Source organism: Amphiura filiformis, chromosome 13 (assembly GCF_039555335.1).
Source record: "Amphiura filiformis chromosome 13, Afil_fr2py, whole genome shotgun sequence".
NCBI classification, from domain to species: domain Eukaryota; kingdom Metazoa; phylum Echinodermata; class Ophiuroidea; order Amphilepidida; family Amphiuridae; genus Amphiura; species Amphiura filiformis.
Window position 1 is genome coordinate 44,386,224 of NC_092640.1, and position 17,003 is coordinate 44,403,226.

At 36.1% G+C, this 17,003-nt stretch overlaps 1 pseudogene; it reads right to left on the bottom strand.

Annotated features, from left to right (window-relative positions):
- The window catches only part of LOC140168399 (aqualysin-1-like), a 31,466-nt pseudogene extending 16,020 nt beyond the window's left edge, over positions 1-15,446 (bottom strand).
- Between the last annotated feature and the right edge of the window lie 1,557 nt (positions 15,447-17,003).

A 17,003-nucleotide genomic window follows, 5' to 3' on the forward strand; every position in this document is an offset into this window, starting at 1 on the left:
ACACTCCATGTTGGCAAAAAAAATTATAATGTAAAAAAATTTAGGTAATTTTCAAAAAATAAAGAAATACATAAGAAATGGTAAAATTTTTATGAAACTCTAAAAATAGGTGGAGTGAAGACTTATCTTTACTTTGTTCTAAGTTTTAAATTAATACACAATTCCAATTTGCTATTGTGGCTATTTTGCTGCAAGCTTGATTAGCCGTTCATACTACCTTAAGGGGGTTCGAAACGATGTTTCTGGAAAACAGAAACTGAATTTAGAACCATTTGAATAGATTGAATAAGTTAAGCTAAATACACTGAGCAAAATAGTTTTTGTTTGAAGGAAATCGGACATACGGTTGTCAAGATATGCATGTTTTTAGTTTCTTTGTATTCTATTGTTTTTGCCAATATATTGATGAAGTTAATGAGAAAAATTGGCAAAATGTGCTCATGAATATTCATGTTTGCCAATATTATACCAATATCTTATGAATAAACCTTCATACTACTTTTATTTTATATGATTTTGACATGAAACTTTGCCAATGTGTTTCTATGGCCTAAAACATTACCATGTGATTTTACCGCCCATCTAATTTGCATATTTGCATAATTAATTAGCATTATACTTAAGGCTAATTAATTATGCCAATATGCAAATTAGATTTGCGGGCAAATCACATGTTAAAGGTTTAGGTCATAGAGACACATTGGCAAAGTTTCAGGTCAAAATTCTTAAAGGTAAAATTAGTATGAAGGTTTATTCATAAAATATTGGGAAAATATTGGCAAAAATTAATATTAATGAGCACATTTTGCCAATTTTCTTCATTAACTTCATCAATATATTGGCAAAAACAATAGAATACAAAGAATCTTTCAACAGCAATATCTCAAAAACCGTTTGTCCGATTTGGCTCAAATTTTAGAATTAAGATTATTTTGCATATCTCTCTGCAACAAGTCTATTTTAAACTCAATCAGAGCAACTTGATTTAGCCTTTCGTACCACCTTAATTTGTCTCATTATCATTTGTTCTTGTGCAAAGATTGGTGAATAAATATGTTTAAATGCATGCTTGAACCATATTTTGTACTTTGTTCTTAAAATTATTGTAGCAAGCTGATGATATGGACAGATCATGGATCACTGTTTGTCCCGGGGGGCCACTGGTCATTGACAAGGGTATCATGCGTGGCCATGGAGTTTCAAAAAGCACCCTAAACAAGTATGTGCCACGACTGAAAATACACCCCTAAATAAGTATAACAAGTGTAATATCCTACCCTAAACAAGTATTGGTGTTTTTTTACCCCTTAGCCTTGTAAAACATGTATTTTCGACACCCTAAGCAAGTAATACTACTAGCTCCATTTTCATTGATTTCTTTATAGTAACTCAGAATAGCTCTGCTACCAGGGCAGCATATGGTTATTTTAAAATTACAAAATAAACGTTACATTATCTTTTTTTATAGTATCAGAGAGCCTAAGAGGGTATTAAAAAAGAAAAGAAAATTTACAAAACTCAAAGAAAAAACAAGAATGAAGAAAAGAAAATAGAGAAAAAGAAGTCAAGAAATGTTTTTATATCATTTTTGTAGGTCCTATTAAAGTTTCGGCAATTTATTCTCCATCCTCCAAATATTATTATAGACCCACAAGTCATGTTTCAAAGTGAGACAAAAATCATAAAATAGTGGTCAGATTTTTTTATGACCTAGTCCTAGGCCTTGTTGCGAAAAGATGAAAAGTGCATATTAATAATTTATTTTAAAAGCTTAAAATGACAACAATTAAGGCCTACTTCTGGAAGGAATCGGATGAATAATAGTGGTATTGCTTCATAAGTTGAATAAAGTATTAGGATGAAAACAAGTCCGTAAATAGCGACTGAGATGCATGGTGCTCAATCAGTTCAGCCAAGACTTGCAGGAATCGTGTATGACTGCAGAATTTGATACCAATCCAAAAACGTATTTTAATTCTGCACCATATCCATCTTACCTTTTAATATTCATTTGATGTTTTCACAATTTATTCAAAAGTTTAAAATTTGTTTTTTAAATAAAATCAAGATCACTTATTGTGACAAAATTCTGACAAAAATCTGATGCTTTTGACGATAATAACATGCATGTTTTTATTTATTTATTTTGTGGATAATAGGTCACAGGTCAAGTCAATCAATCCTCTTCCTTAGATATTTGTGGTTAAATAATTGTATACAACATGAAAATTAGCTTGAAAATCTTTCTTTTTATCCATAATACAAGATAGAAAATTCAAATAATAGTTAAAATATTTTAAAATGAAATGAGAAACTTTGGACTTTATAAAGGAGAATTGAAACTCTTAAAATCAGAGTATACACGTGCTGTGCATGTACAATGTACTGCATGTGTACATCACCATAGAATGTTGTAGGGTTGTGTAGCATTGAATGGGTTAATGGAAAAATATTAACTTGCAGGGCCAGCTGGGCGAAGTCGGCAATCTTTTATGGACTTAAAGAAGAGACTAAACAGAGAACTACACAGTCAAGTCTAGGGATAAACATGAAGGACATGAAACTTATGAAGGACTGGAGTCTGGACGGACCCAAAATACGTAAATCTGTTGTGAAAAAGATACCCTTTTTCTCTAATTTCCATGTTTTTGACACCCTATTCACGATACGTGACGTACAGTGCCTGATCGTGAAAAAAGACCCTTTTACGTGATTTTTGGCCACGCATGATACCCCCTTGTCAATGACCAGTGGCCCCCCCCGGGCTGTTTGTGTTAATATTTTCTTCTTTTTTTTTCCTTTTTTTACTTTGGTATCACAACACATCCCTTTTATTACCAGATAATAACTCAACATATATATGCATATTTTAAAACTGAAATAGCAACAGACTAGCAACAAGAACTCAATTTTAGTTCTGTAAGTTCTTGATACCCCTCTTGTCTGCATTAACTCAAAGCCATGGTGAATCTTTGAATGAAAAAAAGCTATTCAAGCATGTTTACCAGTACTTTCTCTATGTGACTGGTCAAGGATGACCCTTTGTGACCATTTTCTAGTGACCAGTGATGACCAGGCACCACAGAATTAGAGAAGGAGAACCGGGACTCCCTATACCGCTCCGTACAATCACGTCGTCCGCTATGGGGAGAAAATTGGCGGTATTTGGGTCTTTGCTGACAGTGCGTGGAGACGAACGAAGACAATTATGCGTCTCATCTGAAGCGTCTTGGTACTTGCGTGCAGGCCACATCAAGTGCGTCTCTCAAATGCGCCCATCATCCATGTCACGCTTGCATGACAACCAAATGCCTCGAGCGCATTCCGAGGGGAACCGAATACCCCTAATTTTTGCTCCATGCCTGTATCAAGATGGCGGTAGAGTTCCAGTTCTCCTTCTCTAATTCTGTGCCAGGCACTCTTACAACAAAAGCAAAATTTTTCAATGGATTTATAAAGTACAACTTTCATTCAAAGCCTTCACCATGGCAACACATTGTGGGCTACTACGACAAAATTAATTTGCAGAACAAAATTAATTATCTTTCTCCTCTTTTAGTTTTCAAATTTGATGTTTTGAGTTATTATCTCATAATAAAGAGGGATAATTACTTTATGTGATGTGTATTTTGTATACCGATGTGCAGTGTGTGAAAGTAAGAAAGTAAGAAAGTAAATTAATGACTTACCGATGGCTCCCTGGCTGGGGAATAGTTGCAAGCATTGGCATTGTCATTGCCGGCAGCTACAGACATTACAATACCTCGGCCTACAGCATTGGAAACGGCCAGATCAAGTATAGAAGACACACCACCACCAAGAGACATTGAGCCTACACCACCATTGTCGGGGATAGATTCGATGCCTAAAAACAGTAATAAAGAAAAGGGCCAAATATTAGGCGGGATATTAGGGGTGTAACCAGCATTTTTGTCATAAGGGGGCATGGCGTCGCGCTTGCGCGACGCAGGGGGGTGTCTGAGGGGGGATGTGCCCCCCTCCGAAGTAAGAGACTTTTGAAAAATGAAGACCTAATTGAAGCCATTTGGTGGACCATTTTGTCACTATATAGTGTGTACAATTTTAGTTGAAAAAGCCGAAAAATTTGTGAAATGACGGGGCATGAAGCCTTTCGTGGACAAATTTCCCCTATTGTTATAGGCCTATATATTGTTTGAAAACAAGTTAATTTTGAAAGCAGAAGCGAAATGGCCACTTGTTTATGCACTACGCAGGGGGGTGTCAGAGGGGATGCGCCCCCTCAGAAGTAAGAAACTTTTGAAAAATGAAGACCTAATTGAAGCCATCTGGTGGACCATTTTGTCACTATATAGTGTGTATGCAAATTTAGTTTGAACATGTTGAAAAAGTCGAAAATTTGTGAAATGACGGGGCATGAAGCCTTTCGTGGATGAGTTTCCCCTATTGTTATAGGCCTATTGTTTTAAAACAAATTAATTTTGAAAGCAGAAGCGAAATGGCCACTTGTTTCTGCACTACGCAGGGGGGTGTCTGAGGGGGATGTTCCCCCCTCTGAAGTTGGAAATTATCCAAAATGAAGACCTACTTGAAGCGATTTGGTGGACCATTTTGGCATTATTAGTGTAAACAATTTAAGTTTGAAAAAGCCAAAAATGTGTGATATGACGGGCCATGAAGCCTTTCGCTTCCCTGTTGTTGTAGACCTATAAATTGTTTTAAACATAAATTAGCAGAAACGAAAATGACCACTTGTTCATCCAGTACGTAAGGGGGTGTCTGAGGGGGGATATTGCCCTCAGAAGTTGGAAAATTTTGCAAAATGAATACCTAATTGAAGCGATTTGGTACCATTTTGGCATTATTAGTGTGTAAAATATTTTAGTTTGAAAAAGCCAACAATTTGTGAATGACGGCCCGTCCATGAAGTTTTCCCCGGGAGTTTTCCCTATTATTGTAGTGACTTTGGTGACAAAATGTGATAGGCCCTGCATATCAGCAGGCCCGCAGTAATTTTCAAATGCTTTTGGTACGAGGTCCCGCCTTCAAGCAATGCCTAAAATAATTACAGGCCCATAGGGCCTACTTCCGATCGACCCGACTCTGCGGTTTTTTAGGCATGAACAATTACGTACAAGTTAACTTTTTCTCTCTTCTTTTTCTCTTTTTTCTCTTCTCTTTTCTCCTTTTTTTAGCTTTTCCTCCTTTCTCTTCTCTTCTCTCATTTCCTTTTTTGTGGGAAGAGGAACCGCCCCAAACCGCGCCTGCTGTAGGCCTAAAGTAAGTGACCAATACGGGGGTCCAGGGTGTTGGAAGGGGGCGGCGTCCCCTTGCCTAGGAAAATTCCCTGGAAAATGTTGCATTTCTGAACTCAATTCAGCGATTTGGTGCATACTTTTCCTTTCTCTCTTTCTTTCTTTCTTTCTCTCTCTCTCTTTTTTTTTTTTTTTTTTGATTCATACCCGGGTGCTGCAGCCACCAAAGCACCCCCCTGGATCTGCGCTTGAGCTACGCATGGCGATTTTGTTCGAGATAGGCCGAGCGACTCAGGCTAAGCATAGTACGACTATCATATGAGATACCATCAAGTTCTATTCTACACAGGGGCGTAGGCAGCTTTCTTGGTCAGGAGGGGCAAAATAAAATTTCGGGGGCACAGACGAAAAATAATATACCGGTTTTGTTTTTATCATGTTTATAAAGGCTTTATTAATGGGACGATGTGCGCGTCGCGCTCAAAATATTTGTATTTTGCACTATTTTCGCCCATAATTGGAATTAAAATGGCTTTATTGTATCAATGTGCGCGCGCATCGCTCAAAAATTTAATATTTTACACTATTTTGACCATGGGGTGAATTTTGGTAGAAAAAGGCGCTTCTTGCGCCTTTTCTTTTCCTTTGCCCTCCAGATTTTCTCTTTCATTTTTAGTCAGAGGGGCACTTTTTCTATAATTTTTTGTCAGGGGCCGGGCACTCTGCCCCTTGCCACCCCACTGGCTACGCTTCTGATTCTACACATTATTACGATTTGCGCATGCTCTAGTATCCCATATAGTGTTGCTATATTACAAGGAAATTTGATTTGTTTTGAGGTAAAACCAAGGTTTTGTTTTAAATACTTGAAATTAAATACACTAATTAGCGGCCATCACTGTTTGCTCTGGATACATTTTTACTGCATTTTTGGCGTAACGATTTTTAAATCGAAAGTTAAAATTGTGATATATTTAATTTTGAGAATTACAATTATATAAAGGAACATTTATGATCCAGGTGCATGTATAATAGAAAATTCGATCACATGTGTATATCACAATACATATGTAAACTTTCTTTATCTGTGTCAACAATAGAATATTGATCACCAACGGAGTATGAAGCTTTATGAAAAAAAAAAATTTATAATATAGGGTGTTGACACTGTGGGGCGGTCAGTATTTTTTGGTGGACAAGTCCATATTATCTGACCCCCACCAAAATATGTTTGAACACTCCCTTATGGAGATCTTTTTCTTTGTGGTCTTACAACTTATTTATACTCATTTTGTGCAAATCATTAATGGAATAAAGCTAAATATTTACCTACATAGCTTTATTCTGTAAAATAAATACTAGTAATAACCAATGCCATAGTCTTGATTTATTTGTCTGGTCTTGTTTTGAGTTCAAAGAACTTATTTAAGCATTATTATTTTTAGAATTTAGCATATGTCACAGGCATTAATTATGTCTGTCCTAGGAACAAACTGCCTGTCCAAAATGACAGGTTGCTAGCTATTCACCCTTTGCACGGATCCTTCATCTTGCCCCCAAAATGAAGTTATCAAATGCATGCACAAAAAGTGGATTTTTGTTTCTCACGCTTTTCTAGTAATATATATATATGCGCCAGAAGGTTTTTGCAAAGTGTATGCGGCAATTAAAGCACACGTTTGACAGCAGGTACACGCAACATGCACTGTAAGTATTGGCGAAAAGCGTCTGTCAGACGTGTGGATTGATGGGATGGATATCATAAATTTGAGACCTTGTGATATGTAAAATTTAATTTTGCGATAGAAAAGCTTGTGAACATCGAAATACTGTATAATACATACCATTTATCATGTTACTGGTTGTTCCTGTTCCGAAGCAAGACACTACACGGACAGATTTAAGTGACACCCCTCGAGCGACTCCATAGGTGGCACCCCCGATGGTACCGGCAACATGGGTTCCATGCCCATTACAGTCCTCACCCTCGTTCTAAATAAATAACAAACAAACAAGTATATTATTTTATTCATCTTTTTTATATTTTAACCTTAGGTTGGTGGTTCCAGTCTCACTTTCATTTTCTTTTCTTTTTTTTTTTTTTGGGGGGTCATTTATGTTCTAAGGCAGATAGAATAATCATCAGGAAAGTAGTCTAAAGCATTTTTACAGGTATCATTTTTGGTATTAATAATGAACAGTCTATAATATTAAATTGATTAATTCATCGAGAGGCCATGGGCAGCGCCATTAGACATATGTTACAAGATTACCAAGTGACAGGTGATGGACCATACACACACAAAGGAATAGACACTTATTTGATAAGTTTCATCAAGGTTGACTCAAAACTTACCTACCTAATTTATAATACAGCAGGGGTCTCTGTCTTTTTGTTATGAAAAACTAATTTATAAAATATTTGCTGACTGCGATAAAATTCCATCGACAGAAAGTCTTGTTATGCTCTCACAAACTTTTTGTCTACAAATTGGCCAAGGTTACTGCTGTCCCATTCAAAAGCATAGGAAGACCACCCACAGCATTGAGGTCACCTTTCAAGACTTCTTGTCTACTGGCAGTAATTAATGGATACTGCCAGTGCTAGCATCAACAAATCGCTTAAAACAAATTAATAAATTCGGTATTATAGACTGATGAATAGCTGCTCTATGATGTATAGCATCTAGTTATGGTACCAGATCATGGTTGTATGTCAAAATCTGACATGTATGTGCTATATAAACATCTCACCGTTTCGACAAGATACTTACACTTGACTGGTAATCATAGTGGTATGAGGCTCTGCCACCATAGTCATTGTGTGAGTAGTGGATACCAGTATCAATAACATACTAGTATACAGTCTGGCCAGATCCAGTGCCTGTGAAAAGTGATTTAAGAAACTCAACAATAAGAACCTTTATAAAATTAAAATTCTTTCCAATTGCGATATTTCATGCATTCAACACTTATGGGCCCTTATAAGACTCTTATATGTCTGTGACCACGCAATAAAAACCTTATTTACATCCATCTGGTCTTAAATTGCAATAAATTACAGTGGGTAACATCTTTCATATTGTATAACAACTGTTTTTGCAACAGAGATTTTGTAACTAATTCTATAAGTTCTATTCGCTGTCGTATTGCACGTTAGTAACCATTGGTTACTGCTCCAAGCCTGGTCTCATACACCTGTTCCGAATTTTGATATGCCATAGGCTTTGTGTTGTGATCATTTTGATCAGTGGTTCATAACAAAGAAAGCGTGATCCAGTTGACCTGGCAACTGTCATATTGTAACGTGCACTACGACAGCAAATTGTTCCAAACTTGCTAAGATAGGGCACATCTGTTAGAAGACAATAGGGCTATTCAATAAAAGGAGCCATTTTTCATACCACTTGTTTGTCAAATTGATAAAAGGGTGCTCTACTTTTATGAATCACATGTATAAATCACCGTAGTTATATTATTAGTCATTGACGAATCACATGCACAAAACACTACGTTTCATCATGCAATTTGACGCACATTACATCACATCAATTATACGATGCATACATCCTACATGTTTCCATCAGAAAGGGGTATATTGGAAATATCGTTTGTGTTTTAGCGAAAAAGGGGCATTGTTAAAGGCCATGAAGGGCAAAAAAATTGTGAAATCGCTAAAGGTGTTTTTATCCTGAAAATCCGACGATCATGAGTACCAGCGGTTACATGGAATACGGAAACGGGGCCAGAGTGAACCAAATTGTGCACATTATTTTGAGAATTAAAGAGAAAGGGAGAGAATGAGAGGGAGAGGGGAGACAGACAGACAGACACCCCGACAGATTGATAGACAGACATCATAATGGGTATGAAAATAAAATGTGATCTACACTTACGGGGTGGGTTGTAGACATCATTAAGGGGGCACACAGGATCACTCAAAGTCGGGTATTTTAGACATTGTTTTGTATTGTATCTTTAAAAGTAATGATGATAAGTATATAAAAGTATACATTTTCAGAAAGGAAATAACACAAGGAATCCAACTAACGCACGGCAGATTTCTGCAAAATTGAGCAGTTTTTGAGAAAAGCGATCAAATTGATTTTCCATGCCAATCTTTTTTAGGGTCATCATAACAACTTACCTAAATTTCAAAATTGATGAAAATTGCATATTTGTGTTCTTAAGACACAGATCTAGAAAGTGTTTTCTTAAATTTTTGAATTTTTACTTCGTTATAAAAATATGGGTCAAAAAGGATTAAAATTTGACTTTTTTTTCAATTTTGACCAAAATTTGGGATATTTTAAGGTATATTTTCAAAACGAAGAAAAAATTCAAAAATTTGAGGAAAAAATCTTTCTAGATTTGTGTCTTTAGAACACAAATATCTTATTTTTGTCAATTTTGATATTTAGGGTAAGTTGTTATGGCGGACCGAAAAAAAATTGGCATGGAAAATCAATGTTGGCGCTTTTCTCAAAAAGTGCTCATTTTTGCAGAAATCTGCCGTAAGTTGGATTCCTTGCATCATTTCCTTTCTGAAAATGTGTACTTTTATGTACTTATCTTCATTACTTTTAAAGATACAATACAAAACAATGTCTAAAAATTTCCACTTTGAGTGATCCTGTGTGCCACCTTAAGTGGCAGGTCCCTTTGATCAACACGGTCAAGTCCCCATGATCCTACTGCTTGTGCTTGGTATACCCCATCCTCCTCACAATACTCAATGAAATTCCGATTACGAGCAAGTAGCTAAAAGGCAAATCATTAATATGGTCATCATTAAAAGTTTGGAATTCTTGCCATAACCTTGCTCGGGGGCACTCCCATTGTGGCCTGTACACCATCCGCGAGAATCAACTTTTGAAAAGCACCCTAAACGAGGATTTACCCTTGGCTAAAATGATACCCTTTAGAAACAGGTAACATGCGCCCGTTTTCACACTCGACCTGTTTTTACACTTGCCTGTTTTCACACGTTATAGGTTGAAAGATATTAAAGTAAATGAAACTTTTATGGCGAACAACAAGTAACATGGCTTACATTTGTGGGTATAACAAGCATATGAACATTCAACACTTTATTTGGTCTAGCAAGAAAAGTTAATTTTCAATCCGATGGCACTTCCACCTGATGATTCACTAGATATGATCTTCTCATTCGATGTTGAAAAGGAAAACATTTTTAAAATGGCCCCCAGAGAGAATTTTGTCCCGCTTTGGCAAGAATTGACATTATGCTTGTTATATTAATTTACTATACATACGAGGGTCATTCAAAAAGTTCTACCTCCTTTGTCATATCTCTGTTTCCGTACGTGTCAGGAAATTGAAAATACCCATAACACTTAAATCTGTGATTTTTGATTTTTGAAGATGTGTTGGTTAAAGCAAATACAGATTTGGTACGGAAACGGTCCGAAAAGAAAGGCTGATTTTAAATGAAATGGTTGCCCACATCTATGTAGAAATTATTACAGATTTATTTCTGCAAAATATCAAATTACTTTCTTTTTGTTCAAACCGTTGAATCAATATCTAATGCTGTTATCCATCTTGAAAACATTTTGATGGAGATTATCCAAAGCTACAATATGATGCTTACTAAAATTTTGGTTTCAGTTTTTAACCGTTTCCGACACACCAAATCTGTATTTGCTTTAACCAACATATCGTCAGCCTGCTAAGCTAATTGCCCAAGTCATTTTTACATGTTTCTCATTTGCAATTTTGATTTTCTGAGTAATAAACACATAATTAATCAAATTCTAGCTGCATTTTTCATTAACTTGTGGAATACATCTCTTTTGATGTTAGGCAATTAGCGTAGCAGGGTGACGATATCTAAACAACCAAAAATCACATTTGCATCAAATAATTTTTATTTTGTAGTCTAGATTTAAGAGTATAATCATGGATAATTTCAATATCCTGACACGTAAAATAACAGAGCTGTGATAATGGAAGTAGAACTTTTTGAATGACCCTCGTATTTCATTTTTAAAGGGTCCCTTGTTTGTTTCCTTTTTTTTTCAAATTTAACATTATTTTACTCTGATGGCAAAATAATTAATATGGCAGTCTACTTTTTTTAAATGAAAATAAATAAATAAATAAATAAATGTAGATATTTATATAGCGCATTATGCCGTAAACAGCCTCAAAGCGCTTTACATTTATTCCGCCGTCATTAGAATATGTCGGAACCACGTTTGCAGCCTACAAGTGGCGCAGGCTCCATCAGTACAACGACTGTAACTACCCCTAACAGCTTCCCATTGCACCTGGGTGGGGTGAGGCAAGCGAGGCAAAGCGCCTTGCCCAAGGGCAACACGGTGGTGGGACGGGAATCGAACCCACGTGCGTCGAGCAAACTCTCAGATTATGAGTCCAAGGCCGTAACCACTGAACCACCGTGCTCGCAATAAAGAACAACACTATTTACATCAATTGTTTCAATTTCAACTTACACGTCGAACATGATTCTCAGAGATGTTAAGCGCGATGCCATTGAGTCTTTCCCATTTAGAGGTGACTGTGCCAAAGTTTCCATTGCCTGGCCCAAATTGGCTCTCAAATCGAGTGATAAAATCATCAAGGGAAACTCCATCCTGCAGTAACCATGGTAATATAAAATAAATTGTGAAATTCAGGTTTTAAAGTCTGGACATGCTGGACTAAGTCCATGAATTACAAATCACAAATTAATCTGGTCTTAATTACACTAGACAGGATTTTTTTATTTTCATGTATCAAAATAAAACACTAGGATTCTGATGTACTATGTGTGACTTCTCTCTAGTCCGAAGGGTCGCTAGTCCGAAGGTTCTCTAGTCTGAATATAGAACAAGGGTTAGGGTTTAGGGTTTTATGTTTAGGGTTAGCGAGCCTTATTCTATATTTGGACATGCAGGCCCGTCGGTATATAGCCATATGGAGGGTTCGAGGGTTCGATTTAACCCCCTAAAATTTTGAAACCAAAAAAGGAGAGCATGGGAAATGTGGGTGAAATGGCCATTTTAGCACAAAAATTGTTATTTTTCGCGTGCTACGCGCGCATTTGTCCCGCTGATTTTAGAATCAGATTAGTGGGACGATTCGAAAATTCCCCCAATGGCCGGTGTCTGTAGGCCTATGTGGAAAATACAAATGATGACTTCATTATTACTTTGGCTCTTTGTCTCTTCTAGATTTGACGATCTTTTAAAATTTATTTAAAAACGATGCCCAAGAAAGCTTAATTCAGAGATGAAAGAAGTGATATAACATAGGAAAATAAGAAAATAATTGGTATTATTTGTGATTAAATAACGCATCTGTTTTTTTGCAACTTTTGCTTGTTTTAACTGCCCTAATTTGCGTCTTTGCTATAATATATTGAATCTATAATATTCCTGATAATAATGTAAAAACGGTGCACCAAATGACTACATTTTTCAAAATAAATCAAATTCTGAGGGGCCCTCAGGTCAGACACTCCCCCTGCACCTGATTTGCAACTTGTTCTTGTTTTAAACATGCTAATTTGCCTCTTTGCTATAATACATTGAAACCATATATTTCTGATAATAATGTAAAAATGGTGCACCAAATGCCTTCAATTGGGACTTCATACATCATTTAATAATAACCTCCAGAAATCTGCAAAAACGAACCCCCTAACTCGGAGGGCTGGCTACGGGCCTGTAGATAACCTTATTTATTATTCGGACTAGCGAACCCTCGGACTAGAGAACCCAACATTCAGCGAACCTTTTTCCGAATTTGGACTAGCAAATTGTAAATTACATGTTCGGATTAGCGAACCTTCGGACTAAGGAGCCTTCGGACTAGAGAGTTGCTATGGCCTCCAATGTTTCTAAAGTGTATTTTAATACAGAAAAAATCTATATACACGTATAAGAAGGCTACTCTCTCTGCCCCTACTATTTCTCGCTGTCTCTCCCTCTCATAATATCCATCTATCTATCTCTCTTGACTCCCATGAGAACTACCTGCCGATTGGCCAAAAAGAAGTTTCCATTATCAATTGGACCAATCAGCAACATTGTTAGAATAATTTCACCACACAAAAAAATTGGGGTGAATTATTTGCAAAGCTCCATTCTGATTGGTGATTAAAGTGAAGATATCATGTAATTGACCAATCAGAGGCAATGTTACATCGGCAGGTAGTGCTCGGGGGTTAAAAAACCTATCATAAAGAAAGACCCATTCTTTTACCTTTATTTTGCACAAGTAGCTTCCTGGAATTTTCCAGTTAGCCGTTCTGTATCTGTTATCCAGACCGTAGGCCACAGCAGCCAACAAAAGCACTGTAAGTAATTTCATTGTCGATGGATTGATGGTCTAGAAGAAAAGTAATTAATACAAAATAGTCTAATCAAAAAGGGCCGATTGATTTTTAATTTCTTTTTTATCACACTATATATCACGGTTGTTTGATGGCATGTAAAACAGAGAGTCATTTTAAAGAAAAGTTGAACAATTATGGCGCTATTTATCTTAAATCTTGTTTGCATCTTTACAAGGGGCAGACACTTGTATAATGGTATTAGAACATCAGCAAAAAGACTACCAAATGACAAGGGAATTTTCAAAAAACTGTAAGGTATAACTCATATTATTTGGCTAATTTGAATTTAAAATATATGTAAATATCACCCTCAATTTTGCACACAAATATACAGTTTATAGAATTAAAAGTACCACAAAGAGCAGAAAAAGATGAATATAGAAACGAAAATCTATGTTAAAAATTGTTTTCTTTCATGAGTTTTGACTCGAAGATGATTAATCAGACTACCAGTTTCATTATATTTTTGAAACAAAAAGCAAGGGAAAATATCAGTATTGACAAAGTTTAAGTAGAGATATTACAATTTCATGTACAATTTCCTATTTTATCTTTAATACACAGGTTTCGGTTTAACCTCTAAGCAGGCTTATGTTAACACATTAACGCTACCAACAAATGGAAAGAAAAAAAGCAAGGCACACCAACTTGACGTGGGGGAACAAGTAAAATACAGACTAGATAGTACGAAGGGGGGGGGAACAAAATAGGCATTAGAAGAAAAAGTGTACTAGAACAAGCGATGAAAATCACTGAGAACATAAGTAGACAAAAACCAAACAACCAATGTAGGCCTAAAAACAGGCAATGTAGGCCTAAAAACAGGCAAACCAATGTAGGCCTAAAAACAGGCAAACCAACAAAGGTATGAAAGACTGAATTTGGATGATTTGTAAGATTTTCAGAATGAGCAAATTGTTGAATAGGTCTTTAAGGGATCTGGAATGAGCGTTTTAAGCATTTCGACAGTATTTTTGTGGGACATGAGAGCACATCAGACATATCGAATTGCATTCTGAATACGAAGAATGTCTTTCTGATATCAAATAATTTTCATTTTTAAAATTCATGATATAATACAAATTTTATGACAAATTATTAAAATTTAATAGTTTTCACATTTTTGATATATAACAGTCCTCAAAGTAAATTTTATAAATCTAATGATATATTCTTAAAGTGTATGTAGCTGGGAGGAAAAGCCGACGATCAATTGAAAATTTTGACATTTCATATATTGAAGATATGGATTTTTTTCCCAAAAAGACCTATTTTTTTGTGTGTTGTGGGGAAAATTTTTCAATTGATCGTCAGCTTTTCATCCCACCTACATACACTTTAAGTACAACTCATCAGATTTATAAAGTTTACTTCAAGTACTGTTAAATATCAAAAATATCAATTTTTAATGATTTGCCATAAAATGTGTATTACATTGCGAATTTAAAAAAATCAAAATTATTTGATATCAGAAGGTCTTTCTTCGTATTCGATATGTCTGATGTGCTCTAATGTCCCACAATAAATACTGTCCAAACGTTCATACCCCATCCTTTAAGGTAAAATACAAACAAATGAAGAGTTTCTCCAAAGAACTTACCTCTAAGTCTTCACGGATCACGCTTATTCTTCAAGTCCTTCCAGATCAAGCGATGATTCTTTATGTTTAATCTTCAAGCTCTTCAAAATCAAACTCAGACTGTGAGTGTTTTTCAAGTTTGTACAACTTTTAGGTCTCGTCACTAGTCGTCTGTCCTATGAAATGGAGTCTGCAAATCGCACCGACTTATATAGATGAAAATGGGTCAGAAATCTAAATAACAATAAGTGAACTTGCACCTGATGATGACATTGCATGATCCCAGGGACGCGATTAACGTAGCCTAACAATGAATACAGACATGGATAGCAACAGGTTGCTAAAACAAACTTATGTTTACTGTGGCCTTTTTTCCACTTCTGACTGGGTTGTAACAATAGATTATTCAAGTTCAATGTACCCAATGACATGACGTCATTTTACATAACCTATAGCAACAGTACCAGACATCCATGGAACCGGTATGTTTACTACTTTTTCACTGCTGAGTGGGTCACAATAGTTCACATCAAACTGAGTTTAGTAAACCTTTTCCATCATGAACATGGACCCCCCTCACCTGTCAGACCCCTAAAGTTTGTTCGGCTTATATAAAGCGGAAATTATTCGGCTTTTGTTATTGCGCACATCAATCAAGTCCCAACTCACACTCTCGTAAATTCACGTAAGCGTGCGCCAGTCACCCATTACGCAATGCACAACTAGCATAAGCATCGCGCCCAAATGTGTGCATGCCATTCTATATCAATACACAGTGTCATTAGTCTTAATTTTCCCCGCCTTATATAAACCGAACAAACTTTAGCAGTTTACAAACATAGACAGACACACATGACCATGAATATAGATTGGGCTATCCCATTTGAATTCCACACTCCCCCTGTGGAAGATTTTGGAAATATCTTCCACAGGGGGAATATGTTTTCAGATGTAATTGGTCAGGGTTAATCATTTTAAACCCCATACCAGTCTAAACGCAGGACAACCGATCTTTTGTTCTGCTTAGTCGCGCTAAAAGTCGATCGATACATGTTAAAATCAACACAATTCCGAGATACACCTTTTTGCTATGAAATTTATTTTCTCGGTCAAATATAAAGCAAAATTTTTTTTTTCTTCAGTAATGTCAAATAAAAACATAGTGCTTGGATGAACATTTTTTTAAAAATCCTGGTGTTAAAATTAAGCATCAAATTGTGTCTTTTAGTGTGATATTTTTGATTTTTATAGGCCTTTAGTTCGCCCCGTGAGCTTTTTACAGAATTCATTTTTAGCGTCTCAAACTAATATAGTTTGCTAAAGAAAGATATTTCCCACCTCTGTAAAGCACATCGTGTGGGTCTATATATTATAGTTTTGTCAGAATTTCCGTTTTTATTTTACCCTTTTCCCTTTATGTCTCGAAAATGTCAAACTTAGTACTTTACCTCGAGAGCAACCAGGAGAAATAATCGATATTTCAATTGTTGTCAACCCAGGTCCCTTTTCCATTGAAAACCAGGATTGCCTGACCAGCGATTTGGTAGCCCAAATCCCCAATTCTGGTAAATGAGGTGGATTTTGGAAATTTGCTCCTGTGATAGCCTGCAATTTCAATTTATAGGGGCTATGGATTCCATGATTATGAAAACCATTTTGTCTGTTTGTTTATTTATTTACCTAGGATGAGGTCCATGGGAAAATCCACTGTCCAAACCTAGAAAAATGTGTGTGTTATTAGAGGGGATTTTAATTTTCTGTCCCTCCTATCTCCAGGTGAATTTTGAATGTCCCCCCCCCCCCATCGCGGGTTGGCATTTTCATT